The sequence below is a fragment of the Chroicocephalus ridibundus genome, chromosome 9, assembly GCF_963924245.1.
Source record: "Chroicocephalus ridibundus chromosome 9, bChrRid1.1, whole genome shotgun sequence".
NCBI classification, from domain to species: Eukaryota; Metazoa; Chordata; class Aves; order Charadriiformes; family Laridae; genus Chroicocephalus; species Chroicocephalus ridibundus.
The window spans coordinates 1,853,144-1,870,528 of NC_086292.1; the positions used below are offsets into that span (position 1 = coordinate 1,853,144).

The 17,385-nt window shown below is 44.2% G+C and overlaps 1 long non-coding RNA gene across 1 annotated transcript in view; it reads left to right on the top strand.

Annotated features, from left to right (window-relative positions):
- LOC134521185 (uncharacterized) overlaps positions 1-4,382 on the top strand; it is a 41,770-nt gene extending 37,388 nt beyond the window's left edge. The window contains exon 4 of the long non-coding RNA XR_010072673.1: positions 4,307-4,382. This is a non-coding gene — a long non-coding RNA (uncharacterized LOC134521185). The remainder of the gene's footprint in view (positions 1-4,306) is intronic.
- Positions 4,383-17,385: the final 13,003 nt, after the last annotated feature.

Genomic DNA, 17,385 nt, shown 5'->3' on the forward strand with positions numbered 1-17,385 from the left:
CATCCGTGGATTTAACACCATTAGTCCTTTTTTTGGGGCATTATTTTTTGACTGAACCAGCAATTTCCAACAGATTTCAGTAAAAATCCAGGTCTTAAATTTTCCTTGAATTAGCCTTTGACCGCCCCTTCACTCCTGGTGATTTTCCTCCTTTCCTTCTCCCACCTACATGTCTGTTTTCTCCTTCCTGAGGAGCCAGCCTCATTTCTGCACTTTTCTACCCCAAGGGAAGTCTTTTGAGGGAGGAAATTAGGTGTTGGAGCGTTCCCTGCTGGGCTCTTCCCCCTCCAGCGAGCCCCCTCTTGATGTCAGCAAGAAGCTGGACGCTCCAATGGCCCTCCTCACCTAAAAAGACAAACCGCCTATTACAAGCGGTTACTAAAAAAGAGACTGGCAGAACTTATTGAGATGGTGATTTACTGAGGTGTGCTTCTTGAACGGCTGTTCAGCCTGAATGCTCTTGATTGTTCATGTACAATAGGCCTGATTTTCAAGAGGGGAGAGTCCTCCTGGCTTCCCTGGGAGTCAGCAGGAGAAGGATCAGGCCGGGGCGCTGCTGAACAATGCTGCTCTTGCAGATGGAGCCTGAAAATCAAATACGGTAAGAGCGGAGCCAAACTTTCATTGCCAGCTCAAATCACAATGCGTTTGGAGTTCAGACAAGTCTGGATTTTTCTTTTTATTTAGTTAGTTGTAAGTTTTTCTTTCTTTTTTCTGAGATGGCAGCTGCTTCAGAGTTTAGAGGATTAGAAGCCTGAAATGCTGGAAATCTCTCAGGAAAACCTGCTCGTAAAATCTCCAGCTCTGAATTGGACGAGTATCTGACCCCTTGGGCTCTTATTATTTTCTGTTGAATTGTTCTGCAGTAGGCATTTTCTAGCTAAGTGTAAAAGGCTGCTATCAGAGGCTCGGCGTTTATATCTGAACTGAAGTCAAGTTACTGAGAAGTATCATGACAGCTTGAATCATCCTTCATAAGCTTAACTCAAGCTCTTTGCAGGCATTCGGGTTCATCAGAGCATGGCCAGCAATAAGTCCTGACAGGGTGGCTGTTAGGCTGTGGAGTTTCGTTTGTATTTCGCTGTGTGTATTACCGAACTGTCAGTCAAGGAAGCCGTGCAAGGTGCTGTATAAAATAATACGGAAATAGTTTCTTCCCTAATTTGCTAATAGTTTTCACGTGAGGCTTTCTGACTGAGGAGACATACAAGGAAGCACTGGGACTATGGATCAGCAGCGAGGTCAGGTTCCTCCTGAGCTACAGAACATGCCTTTGAGGAGGAGCCAGCTTTGTGAGTATTTGGTTACAAAGACCTTCTCTCAAACAGGACAACGGAAAGTGCAAAAAACCTGAAGTTTTAACAAGCTGGAGGCTTTCTGTGGGCTAGCAGGGAATCGGAATGAACGTTTTCATAGCAATCGAGAAGTGGTAGAAAAGGTGAAGACTAGTCATGAAGATTTTGGAAACTGGTTGAGGAAAAGGTTGTGAAAATGCTGAAAATAAAGAAATGAAACGCTTGATAGGAAAGTGAATATGGAGTCAGCAGGGAGGACTCAGAGAGGGGTAAGCAGACAGAATAGGGTTATATTTATCAAGGTGATAACCATAACAATATGTTGAAAGTCTGGCGGTGCTTCTCCTAAGAACACTTGAAACACTGAAGATAAAGAGAAGAAAATTAGGAGATAATTTCATGCAGGAACACATCCTTCATAGTTATATTAAGAAAAGAAGATGGGATAAGGGAGACTCCTTTCTAAATCGCTTTCCTTTTCCCATTTCTGTAGGAGCAAGGCAATGTAGTACAGGGAGGGTTGGGAGCCAAGAGCTGTAAGTTCCAGATTTGAGTCAGTCCCAGAGAAAGGCAGACAGACACACACACAGAAAATATGCAAACCAGCAAAGAGGCAATCCTTTCAAAAACACCACGTCACCGAAGCGTTTTCAGAAGCCAGTTAAGGCACGTGCTGTGCTGACTGACCCGGAACAGGTCAGTCCCAGTGCTCTGCTTAGCCCGTAGGCACCGTATTGGGGATTAAATTAAGCAGTGATTTAGATGTCCGTCGCAAGACTCATTCTTCTGTTTCTTGGTACGAGTCTTCATAGTGCTTTCTGGTTACTGCTTGTTTCTTTCTTGAAATTACTTTGATGTCTCTTGCGATTGTCTCTCTTGACACTTTCTTACATTCTGCAGACGCAAGTTGCGATCTGCTTGGCAGTTCTGCAGTTGCTCTGACACTTGAGAGAACCCTTATATGCCATCAGTCACTTATCGCTGCTTTGAATTTGCTGGCAGACCATGTGCCGCTCATACATTCACTGTGGAATTGGCTTTATCTTTGCTGGCTTGTGGTTTGGGGACCACCTGTCAGAATCCCTCATTTTAATCCTTTTTTATTCTTTTTTTTTTTTTTTTTGTGATTGCACTGGCAAGACTCATCCCTCCGTAGCACAGGGGTAGTCTGCAATAAATGGTGTGGATGTCTCAGACTGTAAACCATGAAACTGTGCCTTGAGGAACAAGAGAAGACCCCGTAGGTAATGCCTGTGAGCACGGCCTGCAGACCCACCTACCTCCAGGCTATTTATCTGGATTTTGTGCAGAACAACGTGTGAGCAAACCCTGGGAAGCTGAATATTGTTTGTTGCTTCAATTTCAAATTGGAGCTTCGCCGTGCAGACTGTAAAAAAAGCGGAACTCAACAGGATACAAACCCGTGTGATACAACAGGGATCAAATCTTTTTCTGAGGCCATTCTCTCCATTTCCCTCAAAGTTACATACGGGATGAATTTGGGCCTAGAGCTCTAACGCGTCCTGACAACACCCATGTGAGGACAAACCAGTGGGTTCTGCACGGCGCGGACAGACCGGGGAGGGTGGGCAGTGGGGAGGTGCACTGAACCACACACACTGCTGTGTGCGGTAACACTGAGCACTTGGCATTTAGGCAAGGGGAAATACTTGAGGAAGATAAACAGTAAACCAAACTGTTGCCCTCACAGGACCCGAGCCATTCTAGAAATTTAGAAAAGTCCAGTTCACTTAGTATTTTTACTATTTTACATTTCTGCTCCACAGCCATTAAAATAAGAGCCTCTCCGAATGATTTCTGAGTAGAAAAGGAAGCAAAGCGGCCCCATTTCGCTGTCTTCCTATATCCAGGGAACAACAGAAAATGCTGGAGAAACAGCGTGTCCTCCCTGCCCCGTTCATTACCGAGAGGTTCAGATCATTTAAAGAGGCGTTGGTATTTCTGGATACTTAATCAAAGCCAAAGCTCAAGGTGAACCTCTGAACCTCCTTCAGTTTGACCATTACTTCTTATAAGTGATGTTTTAATTTTCATTTAATGCCAAGAAAAGTCTTTTATTCTCCCCAGCTGGCATCAGAGATAAGGGACTAAATCCCCCAGACATTAAAACATCGAACAGTTCTGTCACATGTTACTTTAGTCTCCTGCTCAAAGTCTTTCTCTTCTTCCCGACTGATCTCAGATATAATGCAAAATAATCAGTGAGCAAAAAAAAGGGTTGCAATTTAAAATGTGGCTTTGAAGCTTAGCCTGTATTCTGAGCTGTTGCCCTGCATTTTCCAGCCGTCTGAGGGATGTCTGTCCTGAAGGGTTAACTCAGGCTGTCAGGCCACATCTGCACTGGCTCATCGGTTAGTCAGGGAATAGTCTTGGCAGGCACCAGGCATTGGTTGTGGGTTACAAAATTGCACTTTCACCAAGACACCTCATTGCTGGTCCTTTTGCCCCAAACGAGCTAATAAATACCAGGATACGCTCATTCACATCGTGGTTTTGCATAACTGTTCCGGTCCATATCAGCCCACAGTCACAGCCGGGGGTACAGCAGCCACGGCAGCCAAGGTGCAGAACGTTGCCAGGTAGTCAAGTGCCACACGCATGGGGCTCGGTGAGCCAGGGCTTACGTTACCTGTCGCTTCGGCTTGGGCTGGGGACCTGCTTGGCTGAATACCTACTGTTAACTTCCAGTTGCCCCCCAACTCTGAAAACTACTTGTCATCCAGCCTCGCAGGATGCTCGTACAGTAATTTTAGCACTTGGCCAGGGCCAGTCCCATGCCCTGTCCCTGCTCCCAACTCCTGATCACCCACAACATGCTCCTCAAATAACAATACCACTGCTGGGGTTTCACCGCACCACAGAGAAAGAAGGGAAGCATGGAGACCTGCACAGACATCTCTTCTTGGTGTTAGGGATGATGATGAATGAAGTGCTGCTGGGGGGGAGGAATGTTGCAAGCAGTTCTTCACGATGGAACTCTCCTTCTCCAGGAGCCAGCAGCCATAGCTAGAGATTGGTGCAGCTCTATTCAACATCAAGCCTTGCAGAAGACCTCTCTTAAGCAGGTATCTTTTCACCCTTAACGAGTGTGCATCAATTGCCACCATAACCGATAAAGCACTTGCATGCACTGAGGAGATATTAGACCTTGTTTGGTTTACAGAACTAGTAAACATCCTTATCTCTCCCAGGACGCAACCCAGCACAACATCAAGGTACACAGGACAGGTACAAGCAGCGGCTTGGCACTTCAGTGGACAGACCAGCAACAACATGGCAGAAGCCTGAAAAGATACGGCTCTTCTCTCAAAGAATACAACTCTGACCTTGCGTCTAAGCAGTAAAGTCCTCCCTGTGTTCTCTTCCACCAGAGGGTGCCAGTGACTGAGCAACCACCGGCCTTGGCAGCCCCTTGCAAGATTGCAGAGACCCCTCTACTCCCCGGGTATCCTAATGAAAGAGCGGAACACACACAGCTGATAAAATTTGCATTTACTTCTAGCTCCATCCTTGTAAGGAAAGATGTTGTATGTTGGCGGAGTTCAATAGAGCTGGCCACAAAGCCCCAGCGCTGGCACGAAGGTAATTGAAGAGAAAGAGCCCCCATTTCTGTTGCAGCCATGGCTGCACGATTGCTGTGAGATGGTGAGAGGGGAAGTGGTCGACCCTGCGGTATTTTCAGAATGCACAGCTTGCTTGTAGCTCTTGGTCACACTCTTTGTGTTCTTAACCAATGTTAACATTAAAGAGTCTTCTGAGGCCTTTTTCAAGATCCCCTATTCCAACCAAAGGAAAAATTAAAGGGCCAGTTCCTCACCTGAAATAAAACTTTTCAACTTGATTATCATCAGCTAAAGGTTTGTCCTAAAATCTTTTATTTCTTTGACAGAGGTGATAAAAATAGCCCTTTTTTTTCCCATTGGCCATATGTATTCACCTGTCCCATTAGCAGCAACGGCAAATTTTACTACCTTTTTCTCCTGTTAGAAAGAACAAAGGTAGGCGACACCATGCTGGAGCCTCATTTGTCTTGTGTGATATCAACATACGTATTACATGAGCCTCAGTTGCAAAACCAGCAGTTCAATCGCCTTGTTTTCCGATCTAGGCATCGATCCTAGTATCGGAGTCCCACTGAAAGTAACAAGGTTGGAAGTTTGAAATAAAGGGCACTACTGGTCTGCATGTCTTCAGTAATTATTAGTGTCTGGGCTGAGTGTGCAGAAATAGCCGTGGGGTGAACCCATCCCTTGACATAGGCAAGTGGGATACGGACTTACTCACTTGTAATGAAGATAGAACTCTAGGATGAGATTTTATTTGTCTGTTTATTTTATAGAGTCACTGAAGCTGAGTTTCACTTTGGTATTGTAACAAATTAATGAGATCTGCTGTAACGTTAGGCAAAAATAACCTGCTGCATAGACAATCTGGTGGGCCAGGAACAGGAAGACGTGGCAGGGACAAGTGGAATTGTAAGACTAAAGAACCAGCCTTCAGCTGCTCAAGTGAGGCATATGTTATATATGAATTAATTTTTTAATCTCAGCTGGGTGACATTTTCCCAAATGCAGAAGTGCCACCGAATGGAACGATTCCCTGTGACTGGCACGCTCCCCAGAAGAGGATATTGCCAGGAAGGGCTGATGACACGTTAGGACAGGACTGCAGTGCGCTGTTGAGCCTCGAGACTGAAAAAAGGGCTGGTGCAAGTCAGGGTTGAGTTTGCAGAAGCGTGTGTGGGCAGGCTGCGCTCCGCCTCTGACACAGAGCATGTTCCGAACACATCACTGAAAAACACCGATGGCATTTCTGACACAAACAGCACATGTATAAAACCTCCACTCTGACAGTTTCTCTTTCGATGCAGGCAGTTAAGCTGAACTTGAGACTTTTAGTTTTACTAATTGAAACATACAATTGATAATCTGTCTCACAACGGAAACTCAGGGTGGACCTCAATAATTTGCTTTATTCTCTCCGTATGACCTAGAAGCCAGAAGCAGAAAGACACCCCATCCATTTTAGAGCCAATAGAGTGTCTCCTATTCTGCCTCCAGCTGTTGATGTGTGGCTGGCGCTTCTCTGGGCGCTGGCACCCCTTGCAGGTAACTGAAATATCTCCCGCAGCCTTCGGTAGCCTGAAATAACCCCAGCAGCCTCTGGAGACGTGGTTTGCCCAGGACCAGGAAGCGGATCCTCTATGAGCATCCTTCCTAGGCCATAGCAGAGGAGAGAGGGTTCAAGAAAAGAAAATCATAATAAAATCCAACTAACTCCAACCAAAAGCGATCTGGTAGAACACACTTCCAGCACACGATTGTTCCCTATGACATGTTGCCTCGTGCTCTGCTAGTAATCTAAGCATGACAGATGAAGTCTGAGACACACAGTGACTGAGAAAAATTGCTGGTTGTCACAACATCAGCAGCCAAGACAATGGCTATGTTTATTGACTTCTAAATTGCAATATAATCTTAGTTATTGCTAAATCCGGTGTTGTCCAACCTGATAGTCTCTGTGGAAGCACAGCTAATGGCCTTATAGAAAGGACGGCAGCTCAGCTTGATACTGATCGTGCATATTAAACTGTCACTGTAACACACTGATGTATTGCTGTACTGGTTTTTTAAGAACTGATGTTCTTCTTCTCTGTCTTGAAATTGCTCAGGTTTGAGGTCTTATAGCCAAAAGCAATCACCAGATAAAATCCACAAATGCGCATATTAGAAAATAAAGATATAATAGGAGAGTACAAGGAGAGTAAGAAATTATTCACACAAATGGAAATAATAGAATTACTAAAGTGACTATCAGCTTTAGAATTCTGAGGTTCACCAGCAAGGCTAATGTTACGTAAACGCTCCTTCCTCTTGTATCTCTCCAGACTTTCTAACGTAGGTAATTATTATACTTACCTTAATTGAAGTTAGACTGCTCTTGAGCAGGAGGTTGGACTAGATGACCTCCAGAGGTGCCTTCCGATCTTCCCCCCCCCATTATTCTATTTTACAAGCAGAATAACAGATACAGAGCCTGAACGCCTTACACACATAGTAAATTAACAGGAAACACAGCTGCCGCTGTGTCCCTCTGCATAGCCAGGAGTGGCAGCCAAGAGGGCTGTGTCACATCAGCCCAAACTGGGGAGCACAGGAGAAGCAGGTGGAAGTGGCTGTGGGCACTGGGATAACATGAACGCCTTTCCATTATGGCTGTGTGGCAGCAGCCAGACCATGCACTAAGTGCCACCAGGGTCACCTGAACTTGCAGAGACTACACACCTCGTGCTCCAGATTCCGGAGGCATGTGACTAATACTAACATCTCAAATTTCATCTTTGTTTGCTACCATAAAAGTAAAGCTGAAGATCTTGAAAACATGATCAGGATGGAAATAACATAGGACAGTCTGCCTGAGCCTGCAGAGAGCCTGGAAGTTGAGAAGCTCGGAGTTTTCACCTCTGGGAGATGCCACAGACAGGTTAATTGCCATCAGTCAGAGGCTGTGCCCCCAGCTTTGTGCATGGCATTAATTAAGATTCATCCAGGCCCAGCGTGGCCAGTGTGCTCGTTTCTGCGCTCCCGCTGGCACCTCTACTTCTGAAAGCTGCATCTGCGGCGAGTGGCTGCAGAAACACTGTGGGATCCAGCTCGGTCTCAGGTTTCCTATCAGGGATCCATGTGTCCTAACGCACAGGTGAGAAGGAACACAAGGAGATGCACGTGTGCCTCCAGGGCAGGGCAGTGCCTCCAGCAGGGATGGGAGTGGATGTGTGTGGCTGTCACCTGGAGACAGAATTCTGCCTATGTACTGTTAAGCAATACCTTAACTATGGCAGAACTGGAGGTGGAAGCATGACTAACAAATTACATAGGCTAAACTAAGGTAACTCTGGTTACTAAACTCTTTTATTTCCTTAAGAGGTTATAAATAACTCAGAAAGCTGCCCAGAAGAAAAGCAATACAGCCCACTACAGAAACTTTTCTGAGAAAGAAAAAAAAAAAATTAAGAAAGGAGAAAGGACTTCAAAATTCCCCAGATCGATAGTCTCAACAGGAGAAATGGTAATAAAAGTCTAAATGACATTGACAGAGTTTCATTCGTGTACTCTCAATGAAAGGAGTGACATCTGAAATATACAGATAATTTATTTTCTTAAGATTATACTAGGTGAGCGTTTATGTAGGCAAAAGAAAAACTTTAGGCTTCCATTTGGAAAACAAATAATGCAATCAAATAAGATCTCAGCTGGGCAAATATCTGCAGTTTAATGAGAGCTCAGTGTAAATTCTTACACAGATTTATTTATTCCCACGCTGGGATGTTTCCATCAGATTGCACAAACACTGCTGGAGAAAGTATAGGAAGGAAGATCATCTGGAATCTCTTTTGCCATCTTGTACACAAATAGCCTGCGCAGACTAACTTTTGTTCAGTGAAGTATTTTGTTTAATTTTAGAAAATACAGAGTGATTGGTAGCAAACTATAAATGTTACCAAAGCATTTCTCACTGGACGGAATTTCTTGCTGGAATGAGAAACATGAAGTTCTCCCTGCCTGGGGATTTCTTAGGAACAGGTAATTTCAAAATTGCTCCCAAAGCCACAAAGGGGCAGCTTCTGTCTAACATCCGAGATGTACTGAGCATTGAAGTATTTATGAAGGAGGTAATATGTGCTTTGTGAATAAAGAGTAGAGAGATGAGAAATCCACAGCTATGGTACAAACGGATTAGTTCTCTGTTTTGTACATGCACAATCTTGGGAAAGGGGGGTTGATGAAGAAAGAAAGAAGGAACATCAGTGTCACATACGATTTTGAACATCTTACTAAGAGGATTTAAGGTTTATGGGTTTTTTTCTTCTTCACTCACTACAGGTTTTTTTCCAAAGTGATCATATTCCTTTCCTCTGGGGCTCCTGAGCTACCTTCACTAGAGCCGTGCGTGGCACAGTTCACGGCGTGCAGTGTACCCTGTAGCCTGCTAGGGATAACTTATCAATGGACTGGCTTAGGGGAAGCTCTTCGCTTTTGAAATGTTAAGTGAAAAAAATGTTACAGAGTAGCTATATATTATATTTATTATAACTATATAATAAATAAATTTATTATTTATTATTATACAGATCCTGAAATCTGAACAAAATAAAAAACTGCTTTTCATCCCTATGAAAAGAAACTTTATTGTATTTTTCCTCAACTTTGTTTTGTTCTTCAGTTAAAATCTTCGTCCATAGGCTGAAAGGTCATTTTTTTTCTGCTTTGCTGCATCTTTTTGCTTTTCGTTTAAACCTTGTAGAGAATTGACTAAGCTAACGTGGTCCAGGAAAATTAAATATGAGCTCTAGACCTAGGCTTGCTCTGCTGATGAGCAACTGAATTGCTGTGGCCTTTAAAGTATCTAGCTTGGGTTCAGCAGAGGACACAAAGAAGAAAGAGGAAAGATTTCTACTGAAAACAAACTGGAAAGAATTTGCTTTGCAGTGTTGGGTCAGGTACGTGCCGCTGGTCTGTCAAGGCTAATTAAGTTCTAAGCCAGCCATATTTTGTTGATATAAACTACATTATAGTCTCTGTTGTCTTCTAGAAGGCATATGGTCTCATTAGCATGACAAAGTAGTAGTTGCACAGATTATATTAAGTGTAAAGAAGAATTCTACCTTTATGTGTCAAGGTTACATTTTCTGTTATGTATCTTATTCTGATAAAACACCCACCCTGAGGACTCTATTTTGTGAGTCTCCATCTTCTTTTCTGTTTCCCTAGGCAGGTATCTTACGCCTTCATCCCGCTGCTAACATAGTCACCGCTGATGTGAACACCCACCTAACTCTGACGAAGCTTCTACCATGGGCAGTTACCAGCGCTCCTGCCCATTCGAAAAAGGTTGGCTCAGTAAGGGCATGGTCAATAGTGGGACAGCTGTGCCAAAGGCCCCTAAGTGGACCTATCTGGGTATCTATTGTGTTTCCCTTCTGAGATTTCATATGAAAGAGAAAGTGTGGGAAAAGTGAGAAATGGGAGTTGTTAGTAAGTGTTAATTTTCTGACATTATAAGTATAAACCAGTTCGTACGATCTGGAATGACATTATCCAGGGGCAACAAGGTTCTTCTCGTGGGTGGGTGATGCAACGGGCTTTTCAAACCAATTTGTCATCTTGAGTTGAGGACAATTGTGCCAGACCAGCAGTGGATCAGTAAATGTGATAGGTTTGCAAATAACAGTACAGGCCTATATCTGATAAACACTTTCGGTTCTACAGTTTCCAGTGACACTACAAGTGTGTGCCAGCCGGCTGCTGTTTTCTTCACCTTGCATGGGTTTCTTGTCCAAGGGCGTGAAAGACACCTGTGCTTCTTCACGCTATGGGCTTTGTCACTACTTCTTGGTAGCTAAGAGCGCAGAGTTGCTGGACAAATTGCCCTCTGTCAAGTTTGCTTTTAGAGTGTCCTTGAAGTACTTTATTAGACAACCACATATTATTTTTCCAGTTCACTGTAGAGAAACATTCATGCTTTGTCTACCCACGTACCAGCTTTAATAGATGTTCAGTTGGTGCTAGGTAGGACCTTGTCATTGGACAGTGTTGTCCAACAGGCTGATCAAGAGATGAATGGTGTTCACCACCCTTCACCGCTTCTTCCATTGCTCCTTGGTTAGAGCAATCTTGTGATGCCTAAATTAAAGAGATTACTTTGAAAAGACTCTATTCCCTGCACCAGGCCCCAAATTAAGATTGCTTTCTTTACCAACAACAAGACAGCCCTGAACACAGCACATTACAGAGCACTGTGCTTGGTCTTAAGGGTTCCCATGGGTGTGGGGTGCACAAGAATAAAACCAGCCAATCCATTCATCTGGGGCTAGGACTATTGGAACAAGACTGGAACATGAAACCAGTGTGGTGGTAACTGGTATTGATGGATGTGAGGATTCCTCCAGAGCTGGACTACCCAGCGTGGGCTGGTACTGGTGTTTGCAAATTCTCAGGCAGATCTGGGCCAAGGAGAGCAGAGAATGGAGAGAGGACTGAAGCCATTGTCATGCCTAGCCCTGGGGAAAATACTTTTGCTAAGATCATTATTTCCCTCACGACCCATTCACCCTTCTCCAATATTTTTGCAGCTTATTTCTGGAAGCCACTTTGACCCTGTCAGCAGTGAACAGAGATGGCATGGAAGTTCTGGGATGATATTCCTTGGAAATGGAACCTAACAAAGCACATTGCGACTTGGAACAAGTGCACACTGGAAGAGGCAAACATGGCTTATGGGCGACTGACTTTGGAAAGATCAGGGAGCCCCAGTGGAAGAAGGTATGAGTTGGCTGTCCTTAGAGACAGAAGGAGAAACATACATTCAGCATGCCTTCCCTTGAAATTTGCCATTGGCCCTATACATAAAACCACGAAAGATTTCACCAGACTATATTGTATTTCAAATGTGTAAGCACAAAGTCATCTTGATGTCATTTGCTATCACTCAGTGAGTTTAAGCACTCCACACACCGCTGGTGACAAATAACCTGCAATTGTTCATCTTTGTTCCCTAGGGTGCTTTCCCTGACAATGGCATGACTCAACTCAGTAATGTTGACTAGATGAGCACATGATTTCACAATAAAATAATCAGTCCCTTTTTTAAAAAGGGCAAATTTATGCAGCCACTTGGAAGAAAAAAAGTAAAGTGCAGCCCAAAATTCCTTTTATTTACAGTGGGAAATGAAGCATGAGTAAGATGATTAGAACTGTAATTAAACAAGAGAGTCAAATCACAGATATGCACAACATACAGAAGGAGGTTCTCGGAGAGACAGAATAGAAGAATCCTGAAGTATTTTTTCCACTGCAAGCCCCAGGGACATCCCTCCTTAATTTGATCTCTAACAAGAAGCTATCTCCAAAACCCCCTCTGTTTACCCTGGAATAAAAGCTGGGCCTCAGGAAAAGGTCTGGCTAATTTTCTCACTAAAAAGCTACGGCATACATAGTGCATACATAGATACTGAAATTTGAGCTTCATTACAAATCAGAAAAAACAATTTTCTAAGTATGGCAGGGGGAAACCCCAGAGGAGATTCTCTCTGCAGCCAAGTAAAGCCTGAGTTTGGCTCCAGTCCTGAATTACATCCCTTTCTGTCATTTGCCAAACACCATCTCAGTTCTCCAGATGATGCCAACATCCTAATATCATACTGCATTTAAGTACCATTCCTGCTCTCCTTCCCTGTATTATACAGTTCTTGGCATGTTTTCAATAGCTTTCCTAAACCCACATCCGAATTCACTCTGATAGGTTTGAATAGCTTGCTGAGAGGCAGATAATCCACCCTTTGTCACTTTGGATTGAGTCCTGTCTCAAAAAAAGAACAACTCCATTTCATCAAAGAAAAATAGTTAGGAATGAATTTGCCACCGCTAACGAGCTTGACTGGGTCACAGCTTTGGATGCTGGAACAAAGAGTTTAAGACCCTGAAACATGTTAGTATTGCAAAGAACATTCAGTCTCTCTGCCATACGTATTTTAATGCACTAGATCACTTGTATTTTGTTAGATCATGTCCTACGCTAGAGGAAGAGTACCCATCAGATCCGTATAAATCCTAACCTATCAGATCCTTATATATCCTCCTGCTCTGCTTTGGATCTAATTCAATATTCTCTCTTTTTTCTATTGTATAAGAGGTCTCAGTGCCCCTACCTGCTTCCAGATGTAGCAAGACAGCCAGCCAAATTCAGCCCTCAGCTAACCCAGCGCAATTCCAAGGGGAAGACAACCATTCCCAGCTCTCAGTCATTGATTCATTCATGCAGAGCTTTAAATCCAACTGGGAGCCCAGTGTGCAATGGAAGCTGTTAAAAAAAAGTTCCAGGAAACAACTTTCCCACTTGACAGCAGGGCAAGGGAGAATAGCTCTGTGTCCTTAGGGAAGCCCAGGATCTGTGATGTTTGAAGACTGAAGGGCTTTATTCTTCACAAACAGAGAGACACTTACTGCAAAACATTATCTACAGAGATTTGTTTGAAACTGTAAACACATCTGCTTTGGCCTTGCTAAGACTTCTCTTGCAGTCCCATTCCATGAATGTTCATGCAAGTGAGTTCGCAGTAACCTGGCTTTTTGCAAAAGTCAGATTTATATCTGCTTTCTCAAGTTCAGGCAGGAAGTAAATTTTATATGAGCATGCCTCGTGATGTTCAGGGAGACTGTTTCTATTCAGGGGGTAGAAACAATGCCACTTAATGATAAGAGCATCAAAAAACAAGAAGTGCAGCTCAAATTGCAAGGTAATAAGCAAGAATAATCTTGTAGAATAATTTTGAAAAAAAGCAATGCATCTGAGAAACATCACAACCTGCTCCTTGCTGTTCACTAGAAACTAGAAGAAACTTCACTGTATGTACTATTTGTTATGAAAGTATTAAGTTCAGTTCCAGGAACAATAAACCAGATGCAACTATGTGTTCATCAGCTTCCTAAACTCTGCTGGAAGTGGACATAAGCGTCAGGCGATTTCATCAGAGTTGTTGTTATGACATTTTGTTTTGTTTCCATTAAAAACATCTAGCCACAGCAACTGCAAAGGGAAAAACCCTGCAACACTCCACTGAACATGTCCTTACCTCACATCTCCTTAGTGATTCTTCATCTCTGCAAGTGATGCTTTAATTAACTAAAAACCTTCTGACTCTAAGCAGGCTGGAGGTGCTGTCCCGCAGCCCCATCACAGCATGGCTAGCAGGTTATTCCTCTAAAGCAAAGCAACACAACCGGGGAGTCTAAAAATACCAGGGACACCTGAGTTGCTCCATTTGATTGTACTGAACGTAGCGGAGGAGAGGGCTGGTCCCTGCATGCAGATCGCTTTGCTGCCTTTCCGTAGTCACCACCTCTTCTGCGGTGTAACACCTTTTCAAGGGGAGAACAGGGACAACTATGGTTTTTTTAATTGCTTTAGCAGCGTCACCTCAAAGGCAGCGCATGTTGTGCTAGTCCTGCAACTCCTTCGGTAGTACAAGGGATGAACTAATTGTGTTTTGTCAAGCACATTTGTTGATGGCCTGTGACGTGGAAGACACAACTGCAGTACAGCATCGGTACCCAGGTGCTGGGAACCACCGCAATTGACCCAGAGGCACGGCACTAGGCAGATCATCACTGTCCAGGGGATGGCAGCAAAAGAAGGTGTAAGAAATGGTACAGATTTTTTCCCGTGAGGTATTTTACAGACCTGCAGGGGAAACTCATTAGTTGCATAATATTGGGTCTCTTAGCAGAGGCTGTAATTATAACGATGCTGCAACTCATCACATAAGGACCCTCATAGCACCTCATGATATCTCAACTCACTTTAAAAAAGTTCCACTGAATGGCCCTGTAGAATAAGGACAGTCCCAAGGGTTAAAGTAAAGTTTGCAGGAGCCCATACCCAGTTCTGCTTTCATGCTTCTCAGCAGCCTCATTTTCCCTGAATTAAGCTACTTTTAAATTTTTCTTCTCTGGGAAGATACTTCAGAATCTATTTGTGACAGTCAAAATTCTAAAATATGGGCAAAATCTGTGCTCCCTAAGGCTATTTCTTGAGACAGCTATTTCTTGAGTATCATTAAAGTGAGAAAAACAAACTCTGAAGGCCAAATTCATGCCTGGTCTCATTCAACTGACCTCAGCATCAGTGCACCAGCATTGGGCTTGGCCATGCACATATGTTATGCCGTCTGCTTACAAAATGACAGAATCCAGCATCTGGGCAGGACTGCGTGCGCTCTGACTGGAACTGGTTATTGAATTGCATCTAAACCCACCATTTCAATGTATTTTTGGCACCATTCTCTTTATAACACTTGTAAACGAGGCTCCCTTTTCAACAGCCCCTTCAGCATTCGTATTCCAGGGGCTTAGCAGTGTGGGTGTCAAGTAATGTCCCTTCCCATTCTTCACTCAGTAAAAATGGCACAATAAATTGTTTTTTTCTCAAATGTTTCCCAGAAAAAAAATTTTTCATCCACATTACACAAGATTTCACTGGTGTTTTTTGATAGCGATTTACTGTGGTAGACTTTAGCTGCCTGTTCAATGCTTCCTAAATGGTGAGCGACTAATAAAAATGAGATTACAGGAATTGCTTGGTGTGGGACACACCATACCTACAATTTAGCTTACCTTTCCCTGCAAACTGAAGATCTTCAAACTGGTCTCCAGATTACAAAATAATTTTAGAAAGCCCCAGTAGAAAGCCTATCAGTAACCTGACCAATTCAATGTCTGGGGATAGCACTACTGAAAGTCTGATGGTGGCCTCCATATGAACGGCAGAATCAATGCCAAAGGTGGGTTAGAGTTGCCTTTACTTTCAAATTTCTCACAAATTAAACTGAATCACTGTGTTTCTCCACTGTGAGCATTTAACAGCCTCAGCAGCTCGGTTCTGTCTGTACTTTGCCCATGTCTCTATCTACTACCTGAGAAACGCTCCCTGGAAGAAGTTGGCACCCTTTACTCTTGGGATTCCTGCCCAAAACTGATCTCTGTGGTATAATAATTAGTTCGTGAGTAAGCTGTGAGGGTGATAGTGTCTGGCTGACAAATGTATCTGTTACTCCATGTCTTCTACTCCTCATCCCAACATGCTTATTTCTTCCCTCATTTTTTTATTTTTTCGCATCTTCACTTCATCCGTGAAGTTGCCTTTGGGAAGAGGAGGAGGAGGTGTTGCTATTATACATGGATGCTGTGTCATGCCATAGAGTCCCCTTCACCGATCCCCACCCAGTTTATTATTAACGTTGTAAACTATCATCATCCTTCTGCAAACCCCAGGAGAAAAAAAAAAGACTTTGGGTTGATGTGAGCACAAATGCACTGCCCTAACTAATGAGCACTGCCCCCACTAATTGCAGTGGAGGAGCCTGCGGGCAGGTGCTGCTTGGCACCCGGCAATTACACCAGCTGTGTGTGTCGTCTTGTCTCGAAGTGAAGCAGTGTGGTTTTATATCAGCAGCAGAAATTAATGGTGTTGCTCACTTCTAAGAGCATCCTCCAACAGCCCTAAGGACTGCGTGGACGGGATCCGTGCAGCCTGCCATGGCCAGGGGTCTGCCCGACCCCATGCAGCTGGGCTTTGCCACCAGCTGAGCATCTCTGCTCTCCCCTTTCCTTCTCCCCTTCTAATTAACAGTATTTTAATCAATGCCTTACACAGTGCAAGTGCCTTTCTTGCTGGGATCCGTACAAACACTTCCACCAGCGCGTTACACTAATACCACCCATTATCTAACAATTAAAACCCAGTAAATTCTCAGGCTCGATACAAGGTCATCCTCCTGAAGTAAATTTTTCAGCAAATTAAGGGTTTAGATGGCACCGAGCACCTGGGGAGACTCTGCTGCCCTCGGGTTTGCCGCACACCGTGAATATTCATTGCAGAGGCAGCAGCAGGTGAATAGCAATTACCCCAGTTCTTCAGGATCCTGCTTGGCTATCCACAAGAGGCAGCATTACACTTTCAAATTAAAATATACAGAAAAACCGATAAAATATTATTAGTTCTGTTAAATGCCTGTACCAACATGATCAAATGCATCTCCAACCCCCTTTTCCTGAAGGGGGAACAATTAGCCTGCTGCCTATTGAGGGCAATGGTGATGCCAGAGCTTGACGACCTTACATATTGAAGGAAAAAAAAGTGGGTTTTGGTTTGGGTTGGTTTTTGTTGGTTTTTTTTTTTTTTTTTCCTGAAATATGCTCCAGGAGCTTAGTGTACACCCATGCCAGGAGGGGAGATCAGGTGCCCGGAGGCGGTGGAGCCCCAGCAGGACAGAGAGACCTCTTTGGGGCCCAGCTCTGGGCTGCGGAGGATGGCGAGGCTCCCCACCGCCCTCCCGGACCAGCCCCAGGGTTGGGGGCACCGGGACATGGCAACAGGAACACAACGACCCCACCGACATCGATCCTCGCCGTCGCCCTGCCCTCACCCAAGATGGCGGCGGCGCCGCCCCGCCAGCCTCTCGCGAGGTTTGCGGCGGGGGCCGGGCGCTGCCCCCTGCAAATGGCGGCGCGGA